Here is a 20,671-nt window from a genome sequence, read left to right on the forward strand (position 1 = left end):
CCCTTCTAGCGGTGCTAAGACCAAGGGGCATTGCAGTAGTACCTTACCTGGACGACATTCTGATTCAAGCGTCGTCCCTCCCTCGAGCAAAGGCTCACACGGACATCGTCCTGGCCTTTCTCAGATCTCACGGCTGGAAAGTGAACGTGGAAAAGAGTTCTCTATCCCCGTCAACAAGGGTTCCCTTCTTGGGAACAATTATAGACTCCTCAGAAATGAGGATTTTTCTAACAGAGGCCAGAAAGACAAAACTTCTGGACTCTTGTCGAATTCTTCATTCCGTTCCTCTTCCTTCCGTAGCTCAGTGCATGGAAGTGATCGGGTTGATGGTAGCGGCAATGGACATAGTTCCTTTTGCGCGCATTCATCTAAGACCATTACAACTGTGCATGCTCAGTCAGTGGAATGGGGACTATACAGACTTGTCTCCAAAGATACAAGTAAATCAGAGGACCAGAGACTCACTCCGTTGGTGGCTGTCCCTGGACAACCTGTCACGAGGGATGACATTCCGCAGACCAGAGTGGGTCATTGTCACGACCGACGCCAGTCTGATGGGCTGGGGCGCGGTCTGGGGATCCCTGAAAGCTCAGGGTCTTTGGTCTCGGGAAGAATCTCTTCTACCGATAAATATTCTGGAACTGAGAGCGATATTCAATGCTCTCAAGGCTTGGCCTCAGCTAGCGAGGACCAAGTTTATACGGTTTCAATCAGACAACATGACGACTGTTGCGTACATCAACCATCAGGGGGGAACAAGGAGTTCCCTAGCGATGGAAGAAGTGACCAAGATCATTCTATGGGCGGAGTCTCACTCCTGCCACCTGTCTGCTATCCACATCCCGGGAGTGGAAAATTGGGAAGCGGATTTTCTGAGTCGTCAGACATTGCATCCGGGGGAGTGGGAACTCCATCCGGAAATCTTTGCCCAAGTCACTCAACTATGGGGCATTCCAGACATGGATCTGATGGCCTCTCGTCAGAACTTCAAAGTTCCTTGCTACGGGTCCAGATCCAGGGATCCCAAGGCGGCTCTAGTGGATGCACTAGTAGCACCTTGGACCTTCAAACTAGCTTATGTGTTCCCGCCGTTCCCTCTCATCCCCAGGCTGGTAGCCAGGATCAATCAGGAGAGGGCGTCGGTGATCTTGATAGCTCCTGCGTGGCCACGCAGGACTTGGTATGCAGATCTGGTGAATATGTCATCGGCTCCACCTTGGAAGCTACCTTTGAGACGAGACCTTCTTGTTCAGGGTCCGTTCGAACATCCGAATCTGGTTTCACTCCAGCTGACTGCTTGGAGATTGAACGCTTGATTTTATCGAAGCGAGGTTTCTCAGATTCTGTTATCGATACTCTTGTTCAGGCCAGAAAGCCTGTAACTAGAAAGATTTACCACAAAATTTGGAAAAAATATATCTGTTGGTGTGAATCTAAAGGATTCCCTTGGGACAAGGTTAAGATTCCTAGGATTCTATCCTTCCTTCAAGAAGGATTGGAAAAAGGATTATCGGCAAGTTCCCTGAAGGGACAGATTTCTGCCTTGTCGGTGTTACTTCACAAAAAACTGGCAGCTGTGCCAGATGTTCAAGCCTTTGTTCAGGCTCTGGTTAGAATCAAGCCTGTTTACAAACCTTTGACTCCTCCTTGGAGTCTCAATTTAGTTCTTTCAGTTCTTCAGGGGGTTCCGTTTGAACCCTTACATTCCGTTGATATTAAGTTATTATCTTGGAAAGTTTTGTTTTTAGTTGCAATTTCTTCTGCTAGAAGAGTTTCAGAATTATCTGCTCTGCAGTGTTCTCCTCCTTATCTGGTGTTCCATGCAGATAAGGTGGTTTTACGTACTAAACCTGGTTTTCTTCCAAAAGTTGTTTCTAACAAAAACATTAACCAGGAGATTATCGTACCTTCTCTGTGTCCGAAACCAGTTTCAAAGAAGGAACGCTTGTTACACAATTTGGATGTTGTTCGCGCTCTAAAATTCTATTTAGATGCTACAAAGGATTTTAGACAAACATCTTCCTTGTTTGTTGTTTATTCAGGTAAAAGGAGAGGTCAAAAAGCAACTTCTACCTCTCTCTCTTTTTGGATTAAAAGCATCATCAGATTGGCTTACGAGACTGCCGGACGGCAGCCTCCCGAAAGAATCACAGCTCATTCCACTAGGGCTGTGGCTTCCACATGGGCCTTCAAGAACGAGGCTTCTGTTGATCAGATATGTAGGGCAGCGACTTGGTCTTCACTGCACACTTTTACCAAATTTTACAAGTTTGATACTTTTGCTTCTTCTGAGGCTATTTTTGGGAGAAAGGTTTTGCAAGCCGTGGTGCCTTCCATTTAGGTGACCTGATTTGCTCCCTCCCTTCATCCGTGTCCTAAAGCTTTGGTATTGGTTCCCACAAGTAAGGATGACGCCGTGGACCGGACACACCTATGTTGGAGAAAACAGAATTTATGTTTACCTGATAAATTTCTTTCTCCAACGGTGTGTCCGGTCCACGGCCCGCCCTGGTTTTTTAATCAGGTCTGATAATTTATTTTCTTTAACTACAGTCACCACGGTACCATATGGTTTCTCCTATGCTATTATTCCTCCTTAACGTCGGTCGAATGACTGGGGTAGGCGGAGCCTAGGAGGGATCATGTGACCAGCTTTGCTGGGCTCTTTGCCATTTCCTGTTGGGGAAGAGAATATCCCCACAAGTAAGGATGACGCCGTGGACCGGACACACCGTTGGAGAAAGAAATTTATCAGGTAAACATAAATTCTGTTTTTTCCACAATTATGATTTTATAGGGGCTATTCCTAATTACAATCCAGTGTGCATATGGAAGGTTGTTTTTGCTTTTTTATTCTTATGTTGTAAATTATTTTAGTGCTTTTAGCACTTGCCTTCTTTGTTATGTGTTATAATTGCTCCATAAATATATATATTTAATAGTAGGGGCATTCTTAAAGACCATAATGTAAACATTGAATATATTTTGTAATAGGAATGAAGCGATATAAGGCTGATAGTATACAGCTGGAATATTTTGTTTTAACTTATAATGAAAATATCTATTTTTCTATCCTGAATGGCTTGTTATTTAGCTGAATATTTCCAAGAGTTTACCTTATTTGTAAAGAATTAATTTTTTCAATATTTATAAGCTATAAAAATAAATTATGTTGAGTTGCATGGCCAACTTAAACTAATGTAGATGTAACGTGTATCCATAAGGTGAATGAAGAGGGTGCAAATAATAAACATATTTTTAGTGAAGGTGTCTATGTATATATATATATGTGTGTGTGTGTGTATAATATATATATGTGTGTGTGTGTATGTATATGTATATATATATATATATATATATATATATATGTGTGTGTGTGTATATAGAGATAGATAGATATATATAGATATAGACATACATACATACATACATACATAGAAAAAATGTTTCATATAATATACATATGTTTCAAAACTGGTCATGCTTTTGCTTATATATCCATAAATGTAATGTGAAAAAGTAATTGTTTGTTATTTACCCCCGTTTTTAGGTTCTTGTTGTTTGTTGATTAAAACACTGCATTGAATTAATGCCAACTAAAAATCTGTATCCAAGTTAATTTCAAAGGTAGTTTGTGACCTGCTAGTGTTTATTACATGGTGTTATGCTATGCACTCATCTATCTTCAATTTCGTAAAGGTACCAAGTTCTCCATTTTGGTTTTATAGTTCTATCTGAGTGGGTTTTTTAAAAATGTATTAGATTTTATTTTTTATGTTTTTGTTCTGATTAAACCTACTTTATGTTGTTGGTCTTATGGAGGTTTGTTCCTGTTCATCCATACAGTTCTGGGAATTTGGTCTAATCACCAATAAAAATGTATACTCCACTATCAGTAATGCATATACACAATATAAATGTAAAATGTATTTAACTGTGTTGATGTAAATTAAGAGTATATATAGTATGCATAATAGATTATATTTATTTTTGTCAAAATTCCAGTGGTTAACTAAACGAGTTATATTTGTAAAGAAATTCATAAGAAGATTTGGTATTCTTGTAAACTATGGGGTGTTATGTTCACTGTACATTGTGATGTCCTTTTTTTTCCTGTTTCAATGTTAGCAAATAAAAGTAGATGCAAGCTATGATTTGTAATGAAGCTACAAATCCAATGTTTTAGTCCAATTCTAAACAATATATATCCTCTGTATTAGATCAAAATACCTCCCAAACTAAACTAGACCATGTAAATGCTTTTTGGCATGGTCTGTACATGTGATTCTTTTAGTGTGACTATGGTAATGCATCACTATATCATGGTTGCCATGGTTTGGTGCTTATGTGCGGATTTTTGTTTGTATATCATTTTTTGTGCCTTTTTCTTTTCTTTTTTCTAATATTTTTACACACCAAGGAAAACATTGAATTTATTCCTCTATGTATAGGTATGGCTATCTGTTTATTTGCAATATAGTGTACTTTTATTGTCATCTCCCTGCCACAAAGTGATGCACTTTGTTAGCTTTACATACAGAGTTTTTCGTTCTGAGCTGCAGATCTAAATCACAGAGACTATACTCACTTTATCAACCTGGATTCTGCCCTGAAATTTGCCAAGTAATGGAATGTAATCTACGTTGCATTTTAAAAACGGTTTGTTTGTTGTTTTTTGTTGTTGTTTTTTTTATCACCTTCCACAACATATACATACATATACACACACACTCTTTGACAAATACAGTTTTGAACGTTTTATTTTGAAACTTGACGGATTTTAATTTTTACCCACTCCCTCACTAGCCTTTTTTATATTTAGGGTTGCACCAATACCATTTTTTTAAGACCATGTACAAGTACTGATACTTTTTTTTTTTTTTCTTCTTCAAATACTCGCCGGTTCCAATTACCGATACTTTTTTAATGTCGTGACAGTTTTCCAAGCGCAATACAGACTAATGATCTAAGATAGCTTCTTTATAATTATGAAGAACTGTAACTCAAAAGACAGTTTTATTTGCTTGTGGTCACAAAGTTGTTAAAAACTCGAAGACATTTCACAGAACAGGTTTATAAATAAAAATATTACAATAAAATATATTAATAACAACAATAAATAACATTTGCAAAATCACAACCAACCAAAAGTTCAATACAGTAAAAAATATAACAGTGCACTGTTTAATCATGGGGAAAACACTATGGGCTAGATTATATTTGACTGGTAAACTTTACCAATGCCATCATTACATGTCCAACTCCATTAAATACTATGGAGTTGGAAATGTGAACAAAGCATTGTTAAAGCTTACCAATCAAATGTAAGCTAAATCTATTCCTATAATTGTAGGATAAGTGTCCATAGGAATTATATAAGATAAGGATGTTCCTCAGAGTACAGTATGTTTTGAGCATAATTGTGCAAGATGAGAAGTAGCAGTTTAACAGGCAATCTAGGAATTAGAATAATTTCCAAAAGTTAGAGGCAAGTTATTTTTAAGGAACAGAAGCATCTCTGCATTTTCAGCTATAATTCTGTTTCTGCCATTAGTAAGGACGTTTGACGCTAAGCAGAACAGTCTTTCACTTTCCACACTACTGCATGGGGCAGAAAGATGTTTTTGGGCCATTTTAGCCAGAGCTGGAAATCTGTTTATTAACTGCCTAGTACTTCAGAGGTTTGTCTGAACGAGGTACAGTGATCTCTCCCAGGTAGGCTTCCAGCTGTATAGTAGCAGCTTTTGGAGCACTGCTCTCAGATGTACTATAATACAAATAACAGCAATTTGTATTGGCAGAGCAAAAGTGAACAATTTTTAGTTAACTTTCCACTCCATCTTAAAATTAAATGGGAACATGCAGTTTGAAAAAACGTAGCAAGATCGTGTATGGGTAAGATCTGGAGGTATCGGTATAAATATCGGTGCATTTTCATAAGTACAAGTACTCATGCAAATACTTGGTATCGGTACTGATACTAGTATTGGTATCGGTGCAACCCTTAAATATATAATATAATTTTTTCAAGCAAAATTGTGACATCTTTTTATGTATTGTATGTAGAAGTGCCTGTGTTTTTATTTATTACAATTAAAAAAACAATTGTTTTCCTAATTTGTGTGGAGACTTTATTTGTAAGCTGTGATTTTAGATTTACAGAAAAGAGATATGGATGCCAAACAAACAAATGTTATGTCTGAAACAGGTTTTGGATGAAATAACACATAATTATTTGTGTGTGTGTATAATATATATATATATATATATATATATATATATATATATATATATATATATATATATATATATATATATATATATATATATATATGTGTGTATGTATGTATGTGTGTATATATATATATATATATATATATATATATATATATATTCTTCAACAAACTACAAGAGGAGAACAAGGACCATCAAAAATTTCCTAAGGCCCTGTATAGATAGGGAATCAAGCACTCTTTTTTTTTTTTTTTTTTTTTTTTTTTTTATAAAAAATAGCTCAAAAGTGTAGCTAAATTAAACAAATGGAATGAATCTCTGACCAGTACAATCACAGAGAACAAAAAATAATTTATTAATAGTACAGAAAGAAGTAAATCCTAACTGTCCAAACATAGCAATAGGCCAGTTGTGCGCTGGCCTCAGGTATATGTTAGCAACACAAAGTAAAGTATGTTGAACAAACAATATAGTACATGTGGCCAATTAAAACCCTGAAGATGTGCACATCATAATCATAATATTGGCAAAAATACAATCCAAAGACACCTAGTACACTGCTACACCCAAGCTGTACACGGTACCCAAGTCAATACAAGGGATAATTACCAGACAGGTAAATTTTTAGGGATCTAAGTAGTGATAGGTGCTTTGTAAAGATTTCAGGAACAACAATAATGGCAGTATAGCAACAATTACAAAGAATTACATACAAGTATGAAGAATAGCTATTGCAATGGTTATTAGCAATAAGATAGTGAGTTACATACAAGTATGAAGAATAGCTATTGCAATGGTTATTAGCAATAAGATAGATAGTGGAACATAGTAATACATCATCCATAATGAATTGCCTCAGTACAGCAGTTACATAGAGACACAGCAGTTTACATAGAGATGCCTGCATATATTGAGATAAAATTCTCACAAGAGTGTATTGCTGAAGAAAACAACCAAATCACACCAGGATGATTTTCCACATATAGCGGTATTGTTTTCAGCCAAACTTAGCATAAGTCCAAGGTATGCAAAATGGGATAAGTGCTGCCAAAGCTGCATGCGTGTTAGTGAAGCATAGTACGTCTTATTGCTGAAGATGTGTGAAAACGGCAAACAAGCCAAATGAGCAGTGGGAGTCAGTCCAGGCTAACCCCCCATATTGCATGTGAAAGCAGCTATATTCCTATGTTAAGCCGTAAGCATGCACTTATCTGATTCTGGAGGTGTCCACAATTGAGGTCCGCTGTTTGTTACCGGTTGCCTCCTGAAATACTGCCTTGTAATTGAGTCCCATGAAACAGTTTGCTGAGCCAGTTGAATGCTACACGCTGAGACTGCAGCGTGGTAGGACTCTGTGCTTACTTCCTGGTTGGTCACATGTGCGTCCGTGATCCAATGCCTACGATCCTGATCGTTTCACCCACAATGCCAAATGATAGACGGGGCTTCCTCAGGGCGGATGGATCTTAGCCCTGCTGGGAGGGAATATATCCACAAAGACTCCTCCCAGTTTTAACCAATTATGTACCTTAGTCTTGATGCTAAACAATGTGTAACATACATACCAAACCTAACTATTTCTAAAGAAGAAGGAAGTAAATAGCAAAAAATTGATGAGACATAATAAGTCAAATTAGTTAATGACGTTCACAATTACAAACAAATAAAAAAAATGTAAAACAAAAGATAAGCAAAAGAATTAAATAAGTAGTCTTTAATTAAAATTAAAAAAGAAACTCAGGGAGCAAGTAGTGATGTTAGAAAGCTATTCACTTTAATAACATCCAAATACTCTAATATACATGAATATTATAATAGAAAGGGGCTTTTTTAGATGAAACTAGCCATATCCAACTTTTCATTAAGACCAACTGGCGAAAAAGTGTTCAAAGTAAATATCCACTTACACTCTTTTTGGAGCAGACATTTATCGTTGTCCCCCCCTCTTCCATGCACAATACCTTTGTCTATACCTGTAAAGCGTAGACAACCTGGGTTGCTGTTATGTACAGCTTGGTAATGTCTCGCAATGCTGCTAGATTGTATTTTACCTTTTATATCATCCCTGTGTTCCTTTATACGATCTTTAAAGATACGTTTCGTTTTGCCCACGTAGAACGCTGGGCAAGAACATTCCAGGAGATACACAACCCCCTCCGTATTGCAATTGAAGAAGTAATTAATCTGAAAAGATTTTTTACTTTTGCCAGAAAATGTCTTGGTCCTTTTCATAAATTCACATGTCACGCACTTCTTAAGCCAATTTCCTTCTTTTTCTGTGGGTTTAAATTGGCTCGAGACCAGGTTATCTTTAAGATTTTTTGCTCTTTTTGCTGTAAGGCTGGGATAGGTCCCAACTTTTTCAGCAATGTTGCCATCACTTAAAAGGATTGGCCAATGCTTATTGAGAACTGACTTAATGGTTTGCCAATGACAGTTATAAGTCGTGGTTAATCATATTATTGACTTTGTTTGTTTAGTCTTCTTAAACAGGAGATCATCTCTATCAAATTTATTTGCATGAATCATAGCTTTTTTAATCTTACGCCGTGAATAGCCACGTTCAAGAAACCTGTCTTGCATGAGCTTTCCATGTTCCTCAAATTTCTCTTTCGACGAGCAATTGCGTCGTAGCCGAAGAAATTGGCCTTTAGGAATTCCTCCTATAAGGTGTCGGGGATGGTGACTGCTTGCCATTAACAGGCTATTAGTAGCCGTAGCCTTTCTAAAATTTTCGGTGACCAACATATTGTTCACATTTTTTACCTTAATGTCAAGAAAATCAATCTCAGATTTACTAAAGTGCATAGTAAGTCGTATATTTAGATCATTTTGGTTTAAACTATTGACAAACTGCAATAATTCAACTTGATCACCCTCCCAAATGAGGAATACATCGTCCACATATCTCAGCCAGAAATTGACATGTTTAGTGAACAAATCGTGTTGATAGACTGAATCCATCTCCCATTTGCCTAAATGTAAACAGGCGTATGTTTGGGCACATGTGGCCCCCATGGCTGTTCCTCTCAATTGCTTGTAAATTCTGTTATTAAACATGAAAACATTATTATTGAGAATTAATCTTAGAAGGTCAACAATGAGCTCAGTATGTTTGGAAAATTTTGTACCTCTGCTTGACAGGAAACTTTCACAGGCTTTTATACCAGTATCATGTGGGATACTGGAATAAAGTCCCTTTACGTCCATTGTCACTAAAAGTGATTCTTTGTCAACTGGCATCCCATTAATTTTTTTCAAAAAGTCGGTTGTGTCAAGAACAAATGACGGTAAATTCACCAAGAAAGGACACAGAGCATGATCAATAAAGTGACCTACATGTTCAACCAGACTCCCGATGCCAGAAATGATGGGACGTCCAGGCGGATTCTTAATGTTCTTATGAATCTTAGGTATACAGTAAAATATAGGCATAACTGGATTGTCTACCATCAAATAACCAAATTCTGTATTAGTAATTGTCCCATCATTTCTGGCATCGTTCAAAATTGTGAAAAGTTTTGATTGCAAGGTAGGCAGAGGGTTGAAGTCAAGTTTAAGATATTGATCTTTATCTGACAATTGTCTCATTACCTCCTTGCAATACATAGTTTCATCCCATAGAACGACATATATATATATATATATAGATATATATATATATATATATATATATATATATATATATATATATATATATATATATATATATATATATATATATATATATATATATATATATATATATATATATATATATATATATATATATAGAGAGAGATTCAAAATAAGGTGCACTCCATCAAACGTAATCCAATTGCCGTGGTGCTGCATGCAAAGTAAATACAAATTCCAATTCTCACTCCATACGAGTAAAATAATGCTGCACTCACCGGTCTTGCAGTAAAAAGTTCATTTATTACACACAAATGACGATATCCATAACACAATTACCCCCAGACGTGTGTATATATATATATATATATATATATATATACATACATATATATATGTATGTGTGTGTGTGTTGGAGTGTGATGATAGCCTCCCGTACACGGCTGTGTTGGACATTTTTTTTTGTGTGCGATTGGGCTATTGTGGGAGTATTATGTATGGGAGTATTAAGTTGCGCCCACGATAGGCGGGGTTTGCTCTTTGGCGCGCTTTGTTCCGTAGACACGCAGTTTCTTTTCAAGGAAGTCTGAAGCGGCTGTTCGCGCAGACATCACGAGTGGCACCTTAACCGCATGGTTTGCCGAATAAAGCAAGTGGTTTTAGGTGTTGCCTGACGTCCTGATTGTGCCTAGAAGGGTCGGCGGACCGTGGGGGCAGAGCTGTTGAGGCGAGATGCTTTAGTGTGCAGAAGTTAGTTAAATGACTTTTTCCTGTGCTTCAGAAAAATTTCTGTTTTAGTTTTCAAAAGAGCTTTATTAAAGTCAAGAGATTACATTTCACATAGCTGTTGTTCATAAAATAGATCATTAAATGTTACAAATTATAATGACTCAAACATACATCTATGCAGTCGTATATCTTAAATGAAATGTACAAACTCATAAAATATTCATAGCAATTTGATTATGGTTAGTCATCAGTATTCACAGTGCTCTTTCATTAGCCCCCTATAACTAAGATATAGGCCGCTCTTGGGCCTGTTCTTACGCTTAAATAACATCCGGGGAGATTATTAAATATAAAACATTTACTTATAACACCTAGCACCATATTTAAAGACATTGTGAAACACATTTCTGGCAAGTGGTTATACAGGTGCTTCGGTCAGGACTGTATGCAATATTAACACATAACTCAGAGAAAAATAACTATTTTTGTGGTCTTAATATAGAACTTCAAAACAATGTAATAAGAGGCACACCTTCACAAAACCTATTTCCTAACGTTAAATAATTCACCTCATTGAACCTTGGTGTTTATATACATGCGCTTTCAGCAGGTTGTTGAGAGTCAAGCCTTAGGCTAAGATCAGATATACATGAGATGGCTCATATAGCTTTCTTTTTAGGTATAGCTCATGTTGATAGTAAAAGTTGATAAATGTGCGCCCAACAGCGGACCTGGCCGTAGACCGCGGGAGGGACATTGATATTGCTATCCCCTTTATTTTCCCCCTTACTTTAATCTGAGGCAGCGCTTACATCATTAAATCCTTCTACAGTTGTATTTTTTATTTTTTTTTATTTTTTTATTGAGGTCAAGAACATAATACAACATACGGATGATACATCAGACTACATAGATACAAAGTAGAACAGACATATTATACATTGTTAGATATACTTGCAACATCACGAAACAATTGGAATACAGTCAACGAATTCTTAACCTCACGATTTTTTTCCCTTTTTACATTTTTTCTTTCTTTTTCCTTGCGTTATAACATAAATTCAATTTCATTTTCAATTTCAAATATCGAATCTCAAATTGAGGCTCAAAGCACAAAAAAAAAAAAAAAGAAAAATAAATACATCGTCAAATACAAATGTAAACACATCAGGACCTCCTAGAAAAGGATATCTAAGAGATAATTAACATTGCATCAACCCAAAACGAGATACACCATACCCATCAAACCAAAAGTCCACAGGGAGCGCGGACTCAGGCACATCAGGACTGCTATGCCCAGGTCCACGCCCCCCTCGGACCCCACCCCGACGGCCACGACATACCCCCTCCTTCTCCTTCCCCTCCCTCCGGCCTCAGATTTTTATTGGAGCCCAGACGTACATTTACAAAAATAAAGTTTACAAAAAAAAAAAATTCCTCCTCTACTCCCCTACCTCTCCCCCGTCCCCCAGTTTGTAAATCAACACTTACCATATTGTATGTTTAATCTTTATATAATGAGGTCCATTCACCTCTAAGGTGAGCATTTAACATGTATTCTGTTTGTAAGAAGGGGAGAAGAATTTGCTTCTGTTTTGATACATCTAATGTTTTAATATAAGACTCCCATTTCTTAAAGAAGCACAACAAACGTTGTGTTGTATCCGATTGAACATCATGCTGCTCCATGAGTAGGTGTGACCATAATTTGTGAATAAGATGCCTTACCATGGGGCCTTTCTTCTCTAACCATAACGACAGAACGCAATTTCTGGCTAATAAAAAAATCAGAGCTAGTATAGGACATTGCTTATTTAAGCTCCGGTCCCTATCTAAAAAGCAGATCATCTCCAAACTTATATTGAGTCTAAGATCAAAAGTTGTAAATAGCCAGTATTGTAATTTGCCCCAGAAGTTCCTAATACGGGGACAATCATAGAAATAATGATACAAATCTGGGGCTTGTATTGAGCATTTAACGCATTGATTAACAATGCTTGGGTTCCAGTGTGATATACGATTGGGGGTAAGGTAGTCTTGATGTAACATTCGCACCTGAGATTCTCTCAGCTGTGAGGATAGAGTAACTTTTTTGGTCTTTTCTAGGCTGCTTTTAAAGATTAGACTAGTTATGTTTCCAATTCTCAACTTCCATTTGTCTAACCGGCTTTCTTGCAGATCTAGTGCTGTTTTGCGTAGCAATGTTTGATACAATGGTGTGATTGAACACTGGCCCCTTCTAAAAGCATCTTGTGTAGGCGCCAAGGGTGAGGGGGACCAGAACTTCTCATTTTTATCTTTGAGACAATTAATATAATGCCTTGTCTGTAAATAAGCATAGAACTGGGAGTTTGGAATATTAAATTGTTTACTCAGCTCCCGAAATGGCTTCACTGTCTGGGAGGGGTGATCTAAAAAAGAGCCAACCCTATTTAACCCCTTGGTCTCCCATACGCGAAAAGACAATGATTCTGTTCCTGTAGGGAAATCCAAGTTTCCTATCAATGGTATAAATTTAGGATCAGGGTGGGAGATGTTTAAGTGTTTAAGTGATAGTTTCCATGCTCGCAGTGGATCTTTAAATAGAATATTATTTTTTATCACTACTGGTAATTTACCACTGTCTGTATATGGGAGCGAGGATATATTAATGTCCCCCAGAACCGCTTGTTCCAGATGTTTATGATAGAACTGTGCCGTGTCGAGCTGCCAATCTAGTACTAATCTTAGAAGACTCGCCCAGTTGTAGAATCTAAAATCTGGTAATCCCAGTCCACCCTCTGTGTATGGGAGAGACAGTTTTCCTATAGCTATACGTGGTTTTTTATTTTTCCAAAGAAAGCGTTTAATAGCTCGGTTAATTAGTAAAAGATCTTCTTTGTGAATTAAGAAAGGTAGCATTAGTAAGGTATATAAAATTTGTGGCAAGGTAATCATCTTAATTAAATTGATGCGTCCTGATAGAGATAGCGGCAGTGCGGACCAACTCTCAAGCTGTTGTGCCGCCCGCATAAATTGTCTATTGATATTAAACTGATAGAGATAGTTGGGGTCTGAATGAAGAAAGATCCCTAGATAGGTTAAGGTTGACATGACCGCTTTGAAAGGATATGTTTTTGTGTCGTCCGCATGTCTTCTTAACCATAATATTTCAGATTTTGATAGATTTATCTTGTACCCTGAAAAGGTACCAAATTTTTCTATGACATCGAGAATTTTAGGGACAGAATTAGCTGGATCATCCACAAAAAGGAGCATATCATCTGCATAGAGTACTAAATGGTGATAGGAGCCATTAATGTTAATTCCCGTATAGGTCTGACGTAGTTTATGGGCCAGCGGCTCCAGTGCCAGGTCAAAAAGTAAAGGTGACAATGGGCAGCCTTGCCTGGTTCCTCTTTGTAAAGAGATATCAGCCGAAAAAACCCATTAATCATTATTCGTGCCTTCGGTACTAGATACATATTGGCCACTGCCTGTAGGAAAGAGCCCTGTATATTAAAAAGTTTCATAGTATTTAGAAGATGTTGCCATTCAACACGATCGAAGGCCTTCTCTGCATCCAAGGATAGCAGGAAGGCCTCCTTTAAGTGACTGTTTGCATCATTTCTATTTACCCAGTAGTGGTTAATTATATGTAGAATTCTACGCATATTTACTACCGACGATCTTCCTGTAACAAAGCCCGTCTGGTCCATGTGTAAAATATCTGGTAAAAGTGGTTGCAATCTTGCAGCTAGAATCTTTGTGTATATTTTTATAGTCCGAGTTAAGAAGTGATATTGGACGATACGACTCTGTTAGCGTATGATCCTTGCCCGGTTTATGAATAAGAGTAATGTTAGCTGAAGAGAAGAGTGCCGAAGGGATAGTTTTTTCTATGAAATATGTATTAAACAGTTTCAATAAGGGTGTCGCCACCTGTGTTTGAAGAATTTTATAAAATTCAATTGGAAGGCCGTCTGGACCAGACGTTTTCCCTAGAGAAAATGACGCTATTGTATTGTTTACTTCTATCGTAATCGGGGAGTTCAACTTGGATAGTTGTTCTTGTGATACTTGGGGTAATTTAATGTTTTCCCAAAAGGATGCCATAGTCGGCGGATTGTGGTCTGCCTGATTTGTATATAATAGCTTGTAATAATCTTCAAAGCAGATAAGAATATCCTGAGTTTTTGTAAAAGTTTTCCCCTTATACGATATGGATGCAATATTTTTCCTTAACGATCTTTTGTTTACTAATGAAGCCATAAGTTTGCCTGACTTATTTCCATAACGTAGGTATGTGGCGTTTCTCTTGAGAAGTCCCTGGGTTGCTTGGTGTTCCACAAACATATCTAAGGCCATCTTAGCTGCCATATAGATATTAAAATGAAAGGTGGTTTTGGTTTCGCGGAACATCTGGTATGAATCTACTACTTCTTTACTTAATATAGTAAATCTTTTTTGTATGTTCGAACGAGCATGTGCCAAGTATGAAACTATATTACCTGTTAAGACCACCTTAGCCGTTTCCCAAAACAGTTCCGGTGTAGAGCTGTGTTCTTTATTATCAGTAATGAAATCCGTCCAAGCCTGTAACAGGCATTTGCGGAAGGGCTCTGATCTAAATAAATGGGCTGGAAATTTTAGTGTGTTTCTATTCGAAACTGGACCAAAGGCAAATGCCAGGTCAACTGGTGCATGGTCTGATATGAGCACATTATGAATTTTATCAGAACATACATTGGGAATCAGAGCATCAGATACTAGAAACATGTCTATGCGTGAGCAAGAGGCCTTAGCCTTTGATATGCACGTAAATTCATTATCAGTAGGATGCCTTAGTCTCCAAATATCCCTTACCGCAAGGTCAGAGGCCAGCCTGAAGAAAATTGTTTTTTCAAATTTGCCCATCGATCTGTTAGTACCTTTTTGTGGACCCCTAGAACCAAACAATCTGTCACATAATGGGTTCGGAGTTAAATTAAAATCACCCCCAATGATCATATGTGAACCTGAAAAAGGCATCATTTTTTGAATAAAGTTATACCAAAAACGTTTATCTTTTTTATTTGGAGCATATATATTACACAGGGTATAGGTCCGTTTCTCTATCTTAATTTGGACCACTAGATATCTACCATCTGGGTCAGTTAAAGTCTGTAGTACTTCAATTGATTTTCTCTTTCCAAAGAGGATAGCTAAACCTCTACTAGCGGTGGTATAAGAACTATATTGGAGGTCATTCACCCAATCTCTCCTCAGTTTTTCATGCTCCCTATCATTAAGATGAGTTTCTTGTAGCATAGCTACATCTACATTGAGTCTACGCATATGCGTCAGAATTGCTTTTCTTTTTATTGGGGAGTTAAATTCTGTTCATGGAATGTGGGCGGAATTAAGTGTCTTTGTCTACTCTTAGAATGAGAGAGTAGACTTTGCACGGGGGCGGAGGAGGGAGAGAGAGAAAAAAAAATAAAAAATTATACATGTGCATATATTTATACATGTAAGTATGTATCTTAGGGATCTAAGGCTAGAGGTTAGGTAGGATATTCCCTCTCCAATCGCTGCCAATAAGTAACAGAAACACATCTGCAAGATACCCAAGTAATCCCATGATATTCTAATACATTGTAAATAACATTTGTGTTCATTACACACACATTTCAAGACACTATTTTTAGATTTCACATTTGAGTTCCAAACAATAATCGATGCTACTAAACCCTCAGTTAAACTAATAAATTCTACCATAAGGATTTTTAAAGCATTGCAAAAATTCTTAAATAAATAAATCCCACCATCAATTATTTATTCAAATCAGATAAACTCCAAAGAGATAGGCCCTAGCTACCTATTTCCGTCCTTCACCATGATTGGGTGAGGATCTGCTCAGTGTTCCCGAGGTTTTGAGATATTCTCTCACCTCTCCTGCTGTGTCAAAAAATCTAGGACCTGTTTTTGTAAGTAGTTTCAATTTTGCTGGGTAGAGTAAAAACACTTTATGTCCCTCTTTATTAAGGTCATTACATAATGGGGAAAATTCTCTGCGACGCTTCGATACTTCTACCGAATAATCTTGAAACAGGAGGATTTTAACATTATTGTACATTACAGCAGGAATTAAACGGTATGCTCTCAGGACTGATATTTTCATCTGAAAATGTAAAAATCTAACCATGACTTGCCGGGGGTGATTGCCCTTCTCAGCTGACCTTTCTGGTCCAATTCTATGAGCCCTTTCGACGCTCCCCTTAAATAGAGAAGGCTCTATTCCTAGTAAGGTAGGGAGAGTGGTTTCAACGAAGGCTATAACCTCATTATTCTTCACGGTCTCTGGTACACCTACTAGACGCAAGTTATTGCGCCTGGACCTATTTTCTAGGTCCTCCAGGCGCTGATGCAATATGATATTTTGAAGGTTTAGATCCTCCAGCTTTTTAGAGCTATTAGCTGATACATCTTCCAGCTCCGAGACCCTTTCCTCTACCTCATTCATTCTCACTGAGAATTGTTTAAGTTCCTCAACGATACTATCTACACCTTTCTGGAGACTTTCTATTTTAGGTAGGAAAAGTGAAGAAATATGTTGTACTATAATGTGTGTCTCACTTGTGTTCACATTTGTACCTGGGGAGACCGGTTGGACAGGAAGCTGCATTTCAGAAATTTGTTTGGCCCTCCTGTCACTTGTTTTACCCTTTGCAGCCATTTTAGATGGCTCCAAATATTTATCCATGCAGTTCGCTACTGTTTAATATATAAAAAAAAAAAAGCGACAGTACTTTTTAAATGCTACAACAATTCGTGAAACTCTGTACTTTTTCTGAGACCTTTTAAAATACTTTTTATAATTTTGCTTTTTGTCCTTCTGTCTAACCACTATGACTGTGCATTTGGAAGTGCAGAGAAAAAAAAAAAAAGAAAAAAGGAGAAAAAAAAAAGACAAAGAAAGAAGAAGGGAAGCTCCTTTTCTTGGTGAAAAAGTGAATTAGTGAAGGATATCCACGAGGGGAATAAGAGGAATTGGGACCAATTCCTTAGCGGGGGGGTAAAGGAGGGGAGGGCGGGCGTGAGGTGAATTGGAGTGAGGGAAAAAAAGGGAAAGGGAACAACCACACAAAAAAAAAAAAAAATGACAATTTTAATATAAGTGCATTCAGTGAGAGTCAGTCATGTAGAAGACAAAGAGAACAATCTCCAGTATCGAATGAGGTCCCTGCTTAGTACAGTTTTAGAATAAGCGTTTTGATAGAAGTTGAATGTTATTTACCTAAGTTACAGGATTCTTTAACCTAATGCTAGTATAGCGCGTATCTTTAGCAGCTGTTCAAGTTCAAGTATGTAGGAAAATTTATTTGTCCCTAATGAGACAGTAAACTAAATTTAATAACGCCTAGAGTCAGGTAAAACATTGGCAACTTAATCTAACAATATATAGTCATACAAAAGAGCTTAAGAAAATAAGTAGTAGCATGCACAAATCTTGATAATGTCTGCCTTTTTCCCAGAGTGTAATACAGACCTGCGGCTTCTACTTTTGTTGTAATGATGGTTTATGCTTTGCAGCTATGTGTACTAATACAGACATTGCTTCAGTGACTATACATTTTTTTTTTCTTTTTTTTTCCACTGGGTGTAAGCCTCTATTAACTATATATTTAAAAGCCTATCTGTAATTCGACACTGAGCTAATTTTAGCTTAAGTATGTTTATACTGTTAGTAAAAGGGAGAGAGGAAAAAGAAAAGAAGGAAGGAAGCAAAAAAAGAAAACAAACAGGGAGGGGAGAAAAAGAGGGGGAAGAGATATCAAGCACCACTCGTATCTGACACAATTTAACTATTTGTCCATATCTTGATCTTTTGATATTTTGTATCAGTTCAGTCTGTCTTTAAAGCAAGCTTTCTCCTGTATTCGTCTTGCAAGTGTAATTTTTTTCAAAGAATCAGTTATATCACCGCTTTTCTTCCTTTCTTTCCCCTCTTTTGCATCAAGACCCCTATGTAGCGTTATAAGCTCTTGCATACAGATAGATAACTGGAGGAGCCCTCTCCAGAAAACCACAAGAAAGGAAAATAGGGGAAAAACAAGGAAAAAAAAAAAAAAAAAAGTACCTGACCCCTGTCCTTGGGGCTTTGATAGTTCAGTCAATCTATCAACATAGAGGGATCACTATACGAGCTTCCAATCCGGGACCCCCCCGCGCAGCACCGGTGGAAGGGGGTACACCGGTATGGTGTGGATGACGTTCACACAAGATTTCACCAACAGAGAGTGTGGAAGTAACAGGATTGCTTATCTCTTGCCAGATCTTTTTTTTTTTAAAAAAAAAGAGAAAGTGCCCCCAGCTCCAGTTTAGAGAGGCTCCATAACCTCCAGTCAGGGGGAAGTTGCACTCAATCCCAAAGCCCCTCACGCAGCATCGGTGGGAGGGGGCGGGGTAGACTATGCTCTGGTTGGCTCCAATACCCCCAGGTACAGAAACATGTACACAGCGGCCCTAGGGGAGCCGACGTCACACAGACCCAGCAAGGGAAGCAGCCAAGGCACCGCTGCTACAGAGCAGACTCCAATTCGGGTGGGGGTAGAGTAATCCTAGTAACGGTACACTCCGGCGGCCCCAAATTCAGTACCGCTATCCAGCCCCCCTCGAGGATCCGGCTCCACACGATCCCAAGGGGGAGAGAGGCAGGTACACTGTTCTGCTAAGGAATGGCTCACTGCACCGCAGAATATAGTCCGAGTCATTAAACTCCAAGCCTCCAGGTTCAAGGAAATTCAGGTATTTCCACCGCCACTTGATTAGCACCTTTCGTACAGTGTTCCACTTCTTTCTCCTTTCCTCCTCTCTCCCTCCCCTTCCAACGCCGTACTGCGCTTTCAGTTATGGGCCAGATTCTTAGGCACATATGGACTGTCCAACATTTTTTTTTAAAGTATTGCTGCCAAATGCAGCTCAGTGCGATGAAATGGCACTATTTGGGGGCCGGTAACAAGCTGGAAACAAACTGTTATAGCGAGCCGCCCAAGGTCTAGGGTGTTCGGCACGAGTTCCTTTCTGCCAACAGCTCACTGGAGAACACGGAGCAGGTGTGTTGCGTGACCTTACACCTGAGCTCCTCCTACCGGCCTCTACAGTTGTATTTTATGTCACCCTAGGGGCCCCCCACTAAACCCCCGCAGGAGACACACAGAGATTATAAAGGGCGTGTATATATTCACTATGCCTCCATCATGCCATAAGATCATAGGTAGTTCTAAGGCTCACTTATAACATGCTCCAGCAAAAATACAGGTGGCCATCTGAAGTAAATCCTAGAAAGGCAACAACCAATGCAGTCACTATAATATAAACATAGATAAACGAGGTTAAAACATTTTTAAACTGACAATTTGAAACAGCATTTGTCAATACCCGTAAGTTTTCAGGCTGGCTTTAGTTTGTCCCAATACTACATTATATACTGTCTGTTAGGGTTTTCTCTGCCGGAATAAAAAGGTATGTCCAGCTGCCAAGGTAAAGTTATTTCCGTTAAGGGTGACATGTTATTGATGTCTATTTCATACCCGGATCCATCTCTATATCCCCGAACAAGGGGTGCTTCTGAATCCTGTCCGTTTAGCCACGGGACAATTTGGGTTAAAATGTTGGGCTTCTTGATCTGATCAGAGACTGCATCGCAACTCACTCCATCGCCACAGCTGTGTTTAAGTGTTGGTTCAGCTCTGAAAGGTGCTTTGAAGATAAGGCTCCTCTGATGTTTATCAGTCGCTTGCGGCTGGGTGATTTGCCGGGAAAGCTTTTTTCGGGGTCATACCTGTAAGGATGACCCCGGGCTAACTTTGGATTCCCTTTTGCTTTTAGGAGGGGGTGCCGCGGGAGCGCCCTTAACCGTGGCTCCGTCTCCCACAGCTGTCACCTCTTTGCTTTTCATTCTGCTCCCTGAGTTGAAGTATGCCTTGTGTGATTGCATCAAAAAGTCCCAAGGAGCCCTTTGTATGAGACCCAGTAAGCGATGTTCCAATTTCTCCATGATGTCGTCAATACGGGTCAGAAAGTTAACTTCCTTCACGGCAGCCATATTTGTTGCGCAGTAGGAAAATTC

This window comes from Bombina bombina, chromosome 4 (assembly GCF_027579735.1).
Source record: "Bombina bombina isolate aBomBom1 chromosome 4, aBomBom1.pri, whole genome shotgun sequence".
Lineage (NCBI taxonomy): Eukaryota > Metazoa > Chordata > Amphibia > Anura > Bombinatoridae > Bombina > Bombina bombina.